This window comes from Vicugna pacos, chromosome 10, assembly GCF_048564905.1.
Source record: "Vicugna pacos chromosome 10, VicPac4, whole genome shotgun sequence".
Lineage (NCBI taxonomy): Eukaryota > Metazoa > Chordata > Mammalia > Artiodactyla > Camelidae > Vicugna > Vicugna pacos.
In genome coordinates this window covers 21,488,250-21,504,008 of record NC_132996.1, presented here as the reverse complement: position 1 = coordinate 21,504,008, position 15,759 = coordinate 21,488,250, and positions in this window count along the sequence as shown.

Below are 15,759 nucleotides of genomic sequence, written 5' to 3'. Positions count from 1 at the left end.
GTCAACTTTTGGACTGATTTGCTTGCGTTTATGGGTATTCTTACTGAAAGGAATTGGTTTAGAAATAGGCATGTGACATACTTCTATGCCCACACTGGGCTCCTACTCCAGCCCTTCGTGTGCCAGCAGTGCTCCCTGCTAAGACAGATACAGCCATCACCAAGGTGTTTGTGTGCCGTGGAGAAGGAGCAGAAATAGCTTGGGCCCCAGCTCTGCCTCTAGTCGGGGCAAGATCACCATTGCCCTGCACGTGCATCAGGCACCTGGAGGGAGCAAAACCAGCTCAGGACCTGGCCCTGCCTCCAGCCAGGACGGAGACCCAGAGCCAGCTCAGAAGTGTGACTCAAAGCTCTCAGGGGCCCCAACCAAAGGGGAGACTGCCGCCACATCCTGGAGAAGCCCAACTCCCTCAAGCCTCCTGCTCCAGGACCTCAGGCCCCAGTCCTACCCCTAGTAAGGCTGCAGATGCCACTGAGCCTAGGAGAAGCACTGGCTTATACCTGGATGCAGGTCTAGCGCCTCCGACTCCATCCCCACCACCAAGGTGGCAGCTGCCAACATACCCCAGGAGAAGATGCAGCCTGTTCTCACTTCAGATTCAGCTCTCCCACCAAAGCCATTGGGTACATGTAGACTGTGTCGGGAGGCTCCCAAACAAAGAAGTGCCCTCAAGACTAGGACAGACAACTAAATTAATTTCATAGTGACAAACAGAGAAAGTCAAACAAAATGAGAAGACAGAGGACTATGTTTCAAATGAAAGAACAAGATAAAATATTAGAAAAATCCTAATGACACAGAGATACATAATTTATCTGATAAGGAGTTCAAAGCAACAGCAGTAAAATGGTAACTGAACTTGGGAAAAGAAGACTGAAACACAGTAAGAACATCAACAAAGTACTAGAAAATATATTTAGAAATCAGAGTTGAAGAAGACAATAACTGAAATAAAAAATAGGCTGGGAGGAATTCACACCAGATTAGGTGATAGGGAAGAATGCGTAAGTAACTTGGAAGATATAGTGGAAATCAATAAAAACAACAAAAATTAAAGACAAATTTAAAAAAATGAGGACAGTGTTAAAGGACTTCTAGGACATCATCAGGCATACTAACACTTGCATTATAGGGGTTCCAGAAGGAGAAGAAAGAGAGAAAGGGACAGAGAACATATCTGAAGACATAATAGCTGAAAACATAACCAGAGAAAGTAAACAAAAACCCAGGCCCAGGAAGCACAGAGATTCCCACACAAGATGAACCCAGAGACATACCTCAAGACATATCATAGTTAAAATGGCAAAAATTAAAGATGAACAAAAATATTTAAAGGCAGCAGAAGTAAAACAGATTCATATACAAGGGAATCTCCATACAACTCTTAGCAGATTTTTCAGCAAAGACTTTGCAGGCCAGAAGGGAGATGTATAATATATTTAAAGCGCTGAAAGTAAAAAAAAAAACAAAAAACAAAAAACAACAATAACCTAGGACACTCTACCCAGCAGGGTTATCACTTACACCTGAAGGAGAGACTAAGAGTTTCTCAGATAAGTAGAAACGACAAGAGTTCATCACTACCAAACTGACCTTACAAGAAATGTTACAGGGTTTTGTAAGTTAAAAAGAAAAGGCTATAACAAGAAATAAGACAATATAGAAAGGAAAAAAATCTCACTGGTAAATGCAAATTGTAGGTAAAGACAGTAGATAAACAACTTAAGCTAGTTCAAAAGTTAAAAGAGAAGAAAATTGTAAAATCAAGTATAATATCAATAAGTGGATAGACATGAAGATGTCAAATACAACATCAAAAACACAGAACATGGGGGAAGGGAACAAAGTATGTAGATCTTTTAGAATGTGCTTGAACTTAAAGGATTACCAGTTTAAAACAAGTAAATACATTTATGGGTTGACATATATGACCTTCGTGGTAACCACAAATCTAAAACCTAAAATAAATGCAAAAAAATTTAAAGAGAAAGGTACCCAAACACAATGCTAAAGAAAATCATCAAACCACAAGGGAAGACACTAAAAGTAGATGAAAATAACAGAGAAGAACTACAAAAATAACCAGAAAACAAATAACAAAATGGCAATAAGTACATACCAATCAATAATCATTATAAATTTTTATGGACTAAATGCTCCAATCAAAAGACATAGGGTGGCTGATTGAATTTGAAAAAAAAAAAAGAAAACAAAAGATCCATCTGTATGTTGCCTACAAGAGACTCACTTCAGACCTAAAGACACACACAGACAGAAAATTAAGGGATGGAAAAATATAGTTTATGCAAATGAAACAAAAAGATAGCTGGGGTAGCCAATAGTCATATAAGACAAAGCAGACTTTAAAACAAACGTATTTGTGTTTCACACACATTTCTCATAGTAGCCCAACCGCCTGAATATTTACCGTGCTTCCCTCACACCAGAGGTGTTGCTAAAATCAGCACTCATGAGGGCGACTGGACGTCCCAAGGGGAAAAAATGTAGTATTTACTTGGAGTTTGTATGAATAAGCAACTGAGTTGAGCAGAGACCAGGCCCTCTTTTGTACAAGAGGACCTCCTATTTTTAACCAACATTCCTCCCCTTCCTCTTCTAGGCAACACTGACTGAGATGCCGTGAAAATACCGACACAGGAGAGCAGCTTCCAGTGAGAGAAAGGAAGGAACACCTGACTGCCTCCTGGGAAAGGTGACAGGTGGAAGGACACATGTGAGCACCCCCTCCCGGTCACTGAACAAACACAGCCAGCTCACACCGAGATGCTCAAATGCCTTAAAAAGATGTGGCTCGGGTGCGGCAACCTCTCTCCGGAACTTCTCCAGGACACTCCCATTTGCTCTCAGACATTTCAATTTCATTATTGTTACTATTAGTAGTAGTATAAAGCCGTAGAGGGTATTGTAGTAAAAGGAAGGGGAGAAAACACCAACAGAAAACTAATTGTGGACATTCTGTTGAATGTACTTCCCTACTTTTTCTAGAAATATTCTCAACAGAATGCTGTTCATTTGCTATTTTTCATTCATTATATCACGGGCATCTCTTTATTCCAAATCATAGTATCCGTGCAGCACTACCCTTTTATGGTTGTGGTGCAGTCCACAGAATGGAAAATGAACTCTCCACAGATGGTATTTCTGATTGGTTCCTTAATTCTCCTGTTTGGCTCTGTCCTCCATTCCTTCCTCTCTTCCATTCGTCCTTCCTCCTTCTCTCTCTTCAATAGAAACTGACTGATTGCCTTTCCAGTCCCATGAACTAGAAATCCTTGAAGAGGGGCGCAGTAAGAAAGGCAAGGGCCCAGAGACTGACAGATGATCTAAACTGCAACTCTCGCACTCACACCTTGTGTAGCAAGACCGACATTTGTCTTTCCCATGATGGACACACACTCTGGACAAACTAACTTGCCTTCCTTCGGCACTCTTCACCAAAGTGGGGCTTCTATTTTAACTCTCCAAGCCCACTTGCAAATACCTCCCAGTGGCTTCTCTCGTCCTTCTCATCTCTCCATCCCACTTTTCCCCTTTTTTTTTCTAAATTTAGCCTCTTCCTTATCCAGATCCTTTCTCTCATCCTGCATAGATATCCTTTGAAAAACAATTTTTATTTTCTATGATGGGATGGATTCCATGAGCAGGAATTTTTAAGAGTCTATAACTACTTGAGCTCTGTATCTGTTCTTATTAATAAAGATCTTCAAACTTTTGAGTTTGCATATTTTCATCCAAAATACATGGTTTATCATTATCTTGTGGGGGGAGCATGTGCCATCCATCTCACAACCTGACCTCTTCTCCAGCAGTTAGTGACCCTCCTGTTTTACTTAACGTATCATCTTGATGCAACAGAGAGGCTACACAACATGGCGATTTTCAGAAGTATGATAAAATATAGATACACGTACATCCCAAGACATTAAACTGTTCAATATGCAATGCATGTGCCAGGAATGTTGTTCTGTTTGCAATACTATAAAACCTGCATAATTTTATCATGACTGAAACTAAAAACAAAGGGAAGATTGCTAAAAACAAAGATCAGATTGTGCACCCACCTGATTCTTCTTGACCCTCTAAATCGTCTCTTATTCACTGGATTGTCACTAAACTCTCCCCTTTCATATATTCACTTAAACAAAGAAAGAAAAATAGTCTAATTTGCAAAATTAGCAACAGGAAACTAATTAAATCAGGAAGCCAACAGATTGGTCTCTGGTCTTAGGGTGCATCCCTAACCCATCTGTATTCTGAAGGAGTCTCTTTATACCCATCTTGGGATTTATATCTTCCTCATCTATGCATTAGGATGTATTTTCTACAAGGAGGAGGAGGGTGTAGGATTTATAAGGGGGGGGTAGAAAATTGCTAAGGATTATTGTTATTGATTCACGTTTTTGCTAAAAGCCTGTTTCAGTATCAAAAGAAAAGTTCCATTGCTGGAGAAAAATAAAAGCAATTAATGAGAAGCAACAGAATTGGAGCCAAGTGTTCCTATGTGTAATTTATCAACTTCCCAGGAGTGATATACATGTACCTAATCTCTATCTCCATCTCTGCCTATCTATCTAGACCTTCAGATGGGTATCTAGATAGGTAGGTAGAGATATATACGGACATAGATGTTTAGCAGCAAAATTCATAACCTTTTACTGTAAAACATCATAATTATAGATATGTACTGCTCAAATTCCAGGGGCTAACAATGTCTAAATGATTGCTATTGTTAGACATTTCCTGTGCATTCATAGCACAAGTGCAGTGCAGTATATAATGAAAAACTCACCCTGCCTTCAAAGAGCTTACAGACATCACCAGCGTGCGCCCATTCATAGATTGATTGTTCTGGATTTTCTCTACACTAGAACAGTTGTTTCTTTTTTCCTTTTTCTTTTAATTGAGAGGAAGATCAATCCTAAGGCCACATGGTAAGTTAGAACAAACTTTGCCTTTGGAATCAAGGATTTCTAAAACCAAGTCCACTGTTGAAAACTGTTCTCTTGTTGAAATTAACAATGAGAGATCTAGAAGGGAAGTTGGAGATGGATCTTGCCTGCATTTTGTCACTTTAAATTCTAACCCATCTAAAGGTCAAAGACAAAGATTGATTATTGCAGCCTGTGACCCTGTCTGGCTACAGTGACAGAGGATGTCAGACAACTCTAGATTCACATCTTAGCTCCACTACCTACTAGTGACCTCACCCCTCTGAGCCCTGAGCCAGTGTCCTTACAGTGGTTCTCAAAAGCCTCTGATTGCTAGCAATAGCATGCCCTATACTCTTCTTAGAAATGCAAATTTGTTTCAGGCCTACTGAATCAGAAATTCTGGCTGTGTGGCCCAGCAACCTGTCCTCTGAGTGACTGTAATTCTTGCAAAAGATTGAGTTCCAAAGATCTATGGTTACAAGCAGTGATTATACACTGGGGCCACACCACAACGCTCACCTGGAGAGCCACTGATTCAACAAGCATTCTGAGTTCTTGTCACTGACATATCGTCATACGCTAGACACACAGAGTGCAGGGTGTAGCCATAAGAATAAGACAAAAAATGCTTGCACTTCAGTTGAGGGGATCAGATCACTAAGCAGGAAGTTTGACCCCAAACCTGTATCAATTTAATAAAAATATATAACTTTTAATTTCACATTGAGAACACGACAAAAGTATCCAGAGAGGAGGTACAACTCTGTGGGGTGTTGTTACCAGACAATTCCTCCTGAAGGAGGAAAACAAGGGGGGTTAGAAACAGACAGATATAGATTTGCATCCTAGGCCTGCCGTGAAGGGGCCAAGTAACCCTAAAAGTTACAGTGCCCTGCTTCTCAGGTTCCTCATATAATGCATGGATGATACAGGGACGATAATGAGGGTGATGATAGTGATGGAGATGATGAACACCATTTCATGGTATTTTTGGATTTAAGAACAAAAGATGCACACAATGTTTTGGAATAAGGCTGACACTGCCCAGTGCCTTCAAATTCCTTTTGTTCACTTCCTTTGTACCATAATTACTTCCACCTATTCTCAATTATTTCTTGCCATGAACTGTTGAAAGAACTTCTCTCACACCCTCTCAAGTAATCCTTACCACCTCCATGAGGCTGATATGTCATCCCAATTTTAGAGATGATTTGTCCATGAAAAATAGAGGGAGGGAGAGAAAGAGAGAAGAAAGAGGGAAAGAAAGGAAAAAGCCTTACATGTGTAATAATCTTATCATGGGAGGTTAGTATTCCCTGACATCCTTTGTTAGGTACTGCTGATACCTGACTCCTTTATATGCAGAACTCAGCATAACAACCAGTATGCGGTAGGCTTTCCGTATAAATCTGTATCAATAAAAGGCAAAGAAATGGAAACCAAATACAATTCTTTTGATATTGCAATTGATTTTTTAGAGTAGGAAAAAAAGATATACTTAACAACAGTGTAGAATGGCACATTAATGATCTGCAGAAAGAGTTTGCTAAAAAGCAATGATTAAATTAATTCTTGTGACCCATACCTGCAAAAGTATAGCCGTATGAGCAGTTCATGCTTCAGTAAGACATACCTGGAAAAGTAAGGGTGAGGGTAAAGGTGACGGGGGACTAATAATCACATTTGTAAAGAAGTGTATAGTTGCAAAACAATTTTTATAAACTATTTTATGTAACCTCTTCATCTACCTTATGAAATAAACAGAGATGCATCACCTGTTTTAAAGAGAATGGGGAAGGCTGAAAAGCTCTCATTCTCTCTGATTGTGAAAGGAGGACTCTGACCACATTTGCAGTCCTGTGACCTTTCTTTGACGGTCTGTCATCCCCTGGCCTGTAAGTGACTTGGCCCCAGTGCATCTGCTCCACATTCTCCTTTCTTATCTCTGAATCTATCCTGAGAGCCTTTGTCAACTGCTCATTACGTTCTAGCGTCCCTGGGCTGCCATCCCCTATTCTACCACACAGCAACCCTACGAAACAGAAATGAGTACAAAAGATTGATCATTCTATTCTCTGCTCTTCTGCCGGGGTGAAGGGATTAGAGAGAAAAGGAACGGAATAAGAAAGAGGTGATTCTTAGGTAATGAGAAATAGGAGGAGAGTCAAGGTAGAGACTTAACAATCCTGCAGAAGTGCAAATACTAACTGCTATATATAAAATAGATAAAAACTAAATTTCTGCTGTTTAGCACAGGGAACTATATTCAATATTTTGTAGTAACCTATAATGAAAAAGAATATGAAAACATATATGCTGTACACCAGAAACTGACACATTATAACTGACTATACTTCAATTAAAAAAAAAAACTCTGCAGAAATCTTTTGCAAGTTTCTCCATTTTGTGGAAGGTTATTTCTATTTTTCCCCCTTTGGATAAATTGATCTAAATGTTCCTAAGAATTTTAAGTGAGAGTGTTGTTTTTCTTTTATTCAAAGATTTTTTTCCCTAATATTATTTGTTAATGAAAAAAATGATGATGATAATAACACAACTTTATATTTAGAGTCCTTCATAACAACATGAGAACAAACCAAGGTTGAGAGTAAAGGAATGACTTTTTCAAGTTCACTTAGCTTAAAAAAAGAGCACAGCTGGATCCGGAAACACCATATTCTTTCCATTATCATATCCTGCGCTTGGCACACAGGAATGCTGTCATTATAATCCCTTTAGACCAAATTAATCTATCTTCAAATAGATGTGATTTATATAAATCATATATAAAATTGCCACAAGGCAACTCCTGCCACCCTAGAGTCAGCTGAACAGGTGAGACAAACGTGCCATTTTATAGCATGGAACAAGCGATTTCCTACCACGAACGAAGCTGACATCAATTTCAAAGAAACAAAAGCAAGGAAGAAACAAATCAAGTTAGCCTGACTGTTTACAAAGTGAGAATTAGAACCACAACCAGATGTCTGCAAACTGCGTTTGTGTCAGAAGACACTGGTTTGCAGTATTTCCTCAAGCTTGCTTTCAATTATGAGCTGATAATGCCTACTACTTGGAAATAGTGTTTTATTTTCAAGTATATTTTGCCTCAAAGACCTACTCAGGTTCTCCAGGAGTCCTGTTAACAAGAAACATTCCCTGCTGCGTCCTCAGGCAGGTAGGATGATGTCATGAAATGGGCTTTGGAGTTGGGCAGAATCAGTTTCAAATTCCAGCTCTGACACTTCAGTTTTGTTACCTTGGGCGTACTGTAGAAAATGGACGTCAAGACACTGGCTCCATAGAGTTTCACGAGAAGTTCAAATAAAAATGTTTCTTCCAGTGGTTGAAATTATATTTTTAAAAAATCAGTAATAATATTTATTTTATGCTTTATATGCTTACTATGTGACCCTACCTCATAGAAGGTATTCAAGAAGTATTTGAGAATTGCAGGGATTCAGCAGTTTGTCTTAAATGAGGTAAGTCAAATACACATTTTGGAAAGTCCTGGTGTTGGACTGAATGACTGAGATGGCAAGTCTCAGCCAGAAGATAGTGGAATCTCACAGTTGATTTTCACCCCTGTTGTTGAGTGCTATGGCTGATCTTTACTGCTATATAATCCTAAGGGAGATACAGTATTTACTTTACCATCTGTAATAAGATGGGTATAAGATAACAGGACATGGTCTTTCTCCCATACAAGATTGTGATGAGGCTGAATTCACATATCATATGTGGAAATGTTTATAAACGGTAAAGTGCTGTTCTAGCAGAGAGAAACACCATTGTTACTATCATGTCTCGTCCCAATGGTTCATGGTGTTTGTGAATCATGGATCAGCTATGTGGCTGGGAACATGGATCCCACAACAATATTTTTACAGCAAATAAACAAACAAAAAAAGCAGAGGATAAATCAGGATGCTTGAGATTATCATGCAAAGACCACCTAAGGGTTTTTCTGGTGATTGTTATTTGATGGCTGTTTTCTCCCGCCTGGAAAGTTGTTAACTCCCTAGGTTTATATTATTTTCTTCATCCAGGATCAGGGATGATACAGTGAGAAAACAAATCCAATCTCACTATATTTCTGACGTGTTCAAACATAAGCGTATTTTGTGCCAATTTGTTCTTACGAGATTTTGGCACTGTTTCTTGGCTCTGGGAAGGGAAGAAATACTTGGGGTCTTATTTTCATGTTTGTCATTTTATTTGCATGTTGAAATTTGCGTCCAAACTTTTTAATCTCACTGAATGGAAGGAAAATATCCTGGACAAGTGGCCACAACATTAATCATATTTCTATTAAAGCACAGTCAAATTCAGTTTATTTTCATAACCATGTACTGAGTATCAACTCTGCCTCACACTGGGTTGGCAGATAAAGAGAAGAAACAGCATGGCTGCCTGCTCTCAGGAGTTCAGTGGCTAGTCTGGGAGACAAATGCTTATTTACAATTCAGTGTGATGAATCCTCTGATACAGGTGTGCACAGCAGCACAGGGATGCTCAGAGGATGGCCACTCAGAGTGAGGAGGCCGAAAAAGACAAGGGAGACTCCCTGAAGGAGCTTACAGGCTTACGTATCAGAAAATTAAAAAAAAAAATACAAACAAGGCAAATTCTCAAAATTACTAGCTGGTTGTATTCCAGAAAGCAATTCCATCTTTATCTTCCTCATTGTTTTATACCTTGATTGACTTAATACTAATTCTCCTGCATTTGTTTCAAGGGTGAAAAGTACTTATTTATCAGCTGATCTATTAGAAAAATCTCAGGAGGCAAAGCTGAGATTTGATTTTGGAAGATGGCTGATTATATATTCTTAAAGCTGTTGTAGAGAGATTGGCAATGATGTTTCAGCTCCAAGTAAAATAACTAGCTCCCTTCCCTGTATTCAAAAACAGCAAATTTCTCCTTAAGAAATCATCCTAAATGTGGCATCTTTCTCAAGGTATCACGTACCACATGCCAAAAGCAAACACTGCCATGGTCTGCTGCACCATGCTACTGAATTTTGAAGTCATATATTTTTCCCTTATCTTGGAACCCAAAAAAAAAAAACAAAAAAACAAAAAAAACCTCCAACTCTCTAATTTATAATTTAAGAAGTTTTGTTAGATCAAAGGGAGAGAAAGAATGAACAGAAGCAAAGAGTGTAAAAAGCTTTAATATTTGAGTGATCGGACCATATTTGGAGCAGCCTTTCTCTCTGCTGCTGCGCAGCATAAGCAGAAAAAAGACCAGAGAGTGATTTGCTCAAGGTTGTTCAATGTGAGTCAGAAAAGAGTGGGTATTTGAATGCAAGGCAGAATTGACATCTTTCTCCCCTAAAAAGGTATTTTTGTATGTGATTGGTTTCAATCCCAAAAAGTAAACACAATCATATTTCATACATTTCAAGCAGCAAACAAGGCATCTTTGCTTTTCTTAAGGGGAGGAATGGTGGAAGGCTTCAGGGGGAGATTTATTTACTATGTAACAAAAATGCACACATGTCACTCAGCAGGGGAATGGGGGAGATCGGTATGGCCTCCTTGGGACCAATACGGAGAGCGGGGAGATAGGACTGAGTAGAGGCAGGAACGGGCAGAGGCGGTGAAGCAGCAGGGATGGGGTAGCAGGAATTGCTACTGCTTCCTGCACCCTCCTAATCACTTTTATATGTCCCACCTCTGCAGGCCTTTCAGCTCCTCCTCATCAACCCTCAACCAGCTCCAGAAAATCCTATCTTCACTCCTCACGTCTCAATGTGCAAGGCAGGGCAATGCAACCTCTTGGTTAAGAGCTTAGTATGCAGAGTTAAATGGCATTGCATTCAAATCCAAAAGTTGCTAGCCACCAGCAGAGGGACTTTTAGCAAGTTAATTTACCTCTCTGAGCCTCAGGCTTTCCCAACTTAAAAAAATAAATAAATAAAAAACAAAATAAAATTAGGGAATAATAGTGTCTGCTGCAGAAGTGGCTACAGAACTCAATGAAAGCATCCATGTGCTCAGTGCACTGCCTGACAACGAACACACAGTGGAGAGCGTTATCATTTTCATGGCATTATGTTGCATAGATCCTTTTCGTTTGCTTGTTTTCACCTAAAGAACGTTGGCCCCCTAGAACAGCCGTGAGTAAAACATGAGCTTCCTCTGAAGCCTGTCCAGCAGGCTTTGTTACTAAATTCCAGTTCCCTCTCATTAGAGAATTTAGCGATCCTGAACCATCCGTGACAGTAAAATTACTCTGTCCAGAAATGGCTTTCCATTCCTTTTTAATCCACTTTTCCTTTGCCCCTCTGCTCTACCCCAGGATGTTTGCTTCTTACTAGAGAAACTTATTCCTAATCTCTCCCCCTTTTTTTTTTTTTTTTTTTGGCTTTTGTAGACTGTTAACCCTTAACTACTGTGAAGTCATTTGGGATGCTTTTTATGTAATCTGGTTCCCCCTACAGTGTCACATTTTTCAGTAAAGGCAAAGGGTCATAAACCCCCTTTGGCAGAAAGTAGCTTCATTTGAAGATGGAATTTCCTTTTGGACAGAACAATGCCCTTCCCTGTCTAAGACCATTCTGCCTTCCGGAACAGATGTAACTCAGAACATTAGGATCTAATTTTTCATTATTCGACATCATTTGAGTTGTCTGGTTCCTTCCGGAGAGAGGAAGAGCTGTGCTCTCCTGATTCCTAAGCTAGCAAGTTTTCACCTCTGGTGCAACAGGAGTGTGAGGGCAAATTTTAGAGAAAGAGGGGACAAAGTCAGGCCTAAGACCACAGTGAAGTGATCTGAAGATCAAACTAGGATTTTTTTTTAGGAATAACCTTTGAGCAAATTATCAGGCAATATGGGGTTGAATCAGATGGGTGTGGTAAAGAGAAAGAAGGGTTAGAATGGAAACCATTAAAGCCAATGTAGGTAAGAAAGAACATGCAATAAGGTGAAGGCTGGCAGATAAGACTGAGAGTTGGGGAGAATGCTGAGGTTCTCATAAAATTAGAAAGTTAGAGATCTGAAAAGCTAGGGAGTTGGGGTTAGTGAATGAGTTCTCAGAGAGGTAATAATTGCAGGTCATTATCGATGCCAGTCGTTTTTGTGGTTCCAGTGGTGATACAGAGAACTGACAGCTGTTACCATGTGGAGGCCCACACAGAGCACTGGAACCACTTACTGAGAACACACTTTCCTTTGGTCCATCTTGTCTCTCCCAGAATTTAGCTTCTTGTTACAGGAGCTTATTCCTAATCTCACATCTCTCTGTCTACCTCGCTAACTTTCCACTCAACTCAATCCTAGAAAAGTCAGTACAGAGAAGATAATTGCTCAGCAAAGTTGAAGTCAGCCAAGAATTCAAGGGCTTTAATTTGGTTCTATAAGGATAACAGAACTGAGGGAAGGAGACCGTGGGACGTAAGCTGGAAACTACTGGCGTCTTTAGAAGGTTTTATATGAAAGTAGAGGAAGTGCTGTTGGGAGGGGTCCCTGGAGAGCAGAGTACGTGGGGGTGGGGGTCGTCTGCTGGGCTTGAAATGAATTAAGTGTGAGTTGATAAGCACCATTTTGGAGGACCGGGTGGGAGGTGGTGTCTATTTGGGACACGCACACATCATTAAAACAAGAATGAGCAAAATGAACGTTTATTAAATAGACATGAGAGCACGTGCCTACTGCTTTACACACCTTAGCTCATGAAATCCATACAACATCCCTATGAGACACATGCTACAATCTTTATTTTACAGAAGAGAAAATTGGCTTACAGGGAGGCTAATGACTTGCCCAAGGTCATGTAGTCAGTGAGAGGCAGAAGGATGTTCTAAACCTCAGACTTGGCAAATTCCAAGCCACATCCTTCTTATGTAGTCCCCAGCCCCTCTATTGAGCATTTGTTAGCAATATTTGAGGTATATCAGTGGAGGAGAGCAGTAGAGAAAAATGGACTGAATGGGCCAGGAGAAAGAGCTCAGATGGGAGGAGAAATTAGTGGGGAAGGCACACTCATCAAGGGCTCTCGGAATGCAGCGGGATGCGTGAGGGAACCACGTTGTTGGAAGGTGAAGTACATAAATAAACCAAAGTATTTTGGATTTCCAAACAGAAATCTGGTAAAAATTCATTTTGTATATGAAGAATGTCATACATCAGTGGATTGAAATCGTTGCCTCTTGTCTAAATGTACATACAATAAATATTCATTGGGAAGATGCAGAGTTATACCACTCAGTGACATGTGACCTTATTGTATTAGCATCCTGATTTTTTTTCCCAAATCTAAGATGCCTGTCATTGATAGACAGATGCAACATTAGTTTATCTCCCATTATAATAGAAAAAACATGCTTTCGATTATAACTAGGAGGTGCCATTAATAGTAGGACATGTGCTGATTTCAGAGATGTTAAAATGGGGATACATCTGCATCCCACATGCTGTATTTCCTTCCCATCTAATTTCTGTGTCTAAATTGAAAATTATGTATACTACTTTTTAACTCACTTCAACATTTTCTATTGGGATTGAAATATTTTCAAAACCATAATTTTAACATCTACATAATACTCCACCATGTGAGTAGATCTTTATTTATTTAATAACCTCTGAATTATTGGGTAGTAGGTTTTTCTTAGTGTTTCATTATCATAAAGAGTGTCAAAGTAAAAAGAAAAGGTTTGAATATAAATGTTAGTACTGTGTTTCATGATTTCCTTAAAAAGGATTCTCCCAGATTGAATTAGTAAATCAACAGACATATTTTTAAGACTTTAGCTACACATTTCACAACTGCTTCAAAGAAAAGTCATTTTGTTTACACTAGGAAAACAATTCTAAAAGCAGAGCCAGAAAGACCAAAAGGGTAGTACTGGAAGTCTCTTCCCAATACTCTCCCCCGGAGAGATCAGCACTGGCTGGGCTGCGCCGTGTTCTGGCCTCGCCCAGTCCACTGTTACTTCCCTTCACCCGGAATCAATTTCAAAGCATGCATTGTCTTTAGACTGTTTCTACCCATCAGACTAAGGAGGATGCCATGCCGCCTGTTCCCTTAATGGGTCAGAAGTGTCCTAAGACATTGCAGCCTCCTGGGTTCCCTCTTCTCAGGCCAGTGGACGAATTCCTGGGTGATAATCCTAGTCCAGATAGCTTTTCTCATAATTTTACCTTTACCTGACAGTTTGAAGGCATCACAAAGAAAATCTCCATGTTTTTTCTGTATGTGTAGGCACTGTCACATTTTGCTGACCAATTTGAGGCCAACAGACCAAAACAGTAATTGCTTTAGCCATCCGTAGTGTTTGCTTTTATGAACTCAGTCCTTTATGGGGATCTGACCAAAGAAGGCAGCAGAGTCAGACCTGATCACACTGTGAAGCCAGATTGGTTAAATTTAGATTCACCAAAGAATTGTTGGCTACAATATGTGGGTATTAATAGGAGCTCCCCAATTGACTTACCTTATTCAACCTTGTCTTTCAGTCCAATGTGTCCGGTGAAAATGTGATTTATCTAGAAAGGAGGAAACATAGAAACAGAATGAGTAAGACATACAGTGGAAAATAAGATGCTTAATATAAAGCATCCAAATACGTTCATTTTTTTTCTCAGTACAAATAACAGAATCTCACGCCATAATTCAGGAAAAGAAACAAAAGTGCAATAAGAGAAATTAATGTTCCTATCAAGTCACTCAAACATCACCTGTGGAATTTAGACCCGCGTTGAGTCTAGCCTCCAGAAATGACCTGGCAGGATGAAATAAGAGCCATTTTGGAGTCATTGACTCTCTCTAACGCCGATTTTCTGAATGCAAAGAGCCCCAGCAGTATCCTACCTCGTTAGCTCGGGAGGGGTCTCGTGAATGAATCCAGGCTACTTACAAAACGCCTCCGAGACAGCAAGTGCAACATGCCTGTACTCTCCTATGATCTGACTTCTCCAAAGCCCCACATGTTAATCAGCAACTTTAATTCCCACTGTTATGGAAGTGAGTGGTCTAATCCTAAATCTGTAATCATATTCATAAATGTGAGTATTTCCCTCAGCATGAAATAATACTGAAAACATTTTGATGCAATGGGATTTATATATTTCAAAATATGTAACAGAGAAGGCTTCCCTTGGACTATGTTCACTATCTTTTCAAGGAAGTGCATAATTAACCATGATTGATATGCTTTGTTATTATTTTTATGAAAGGATTAAGAGTACCAGGCATTTCAGCAGAAACTCTATGATTTCTCTAAGATTCTAGAACTCTACACCTTCAAGTTATGTTAATTATCATGACTCAAGATCATGACCCTTTTATTTTAATGTCCAAACAATGTCAGACATTGAGATACAAATTCATCCTCACAGAAATCAAGGTGAAAGGCCTTTTCATTTATATGTATTGAAATTATCAGTGTAAACATTTTTACTTGAATACACAGTCTTAACATCGCATTTCAGTACCATTGTTCTTCCATGCTTTATGTAACATTTCAAAAGAAGACATTTTATGCTTTACTAGTTATAAGACATATGAAATGGCAGCATTAGAAATCAATCTTCATTAAGATTATGGGAGAAGGCAAACTGGCATTAAGAAGTTGCACTAGGAAGGGAAAATAGTTTCTTGGATTTGCAAAGGACACTGTGACGGCTATAATCCATCTAGGCTGGCATCTTCCCAACACACCTAGTATAAGTAGCTTAACAAAAATTCTGATCATTGATGAAGATGCTTTACAGTGAGTCCTAAACTTGTTAAATTCATCATCTAATTTCCCTTCAAGATTCCAACTGACATTTACCTGCAATCACCAAGCAAATGTAAGTA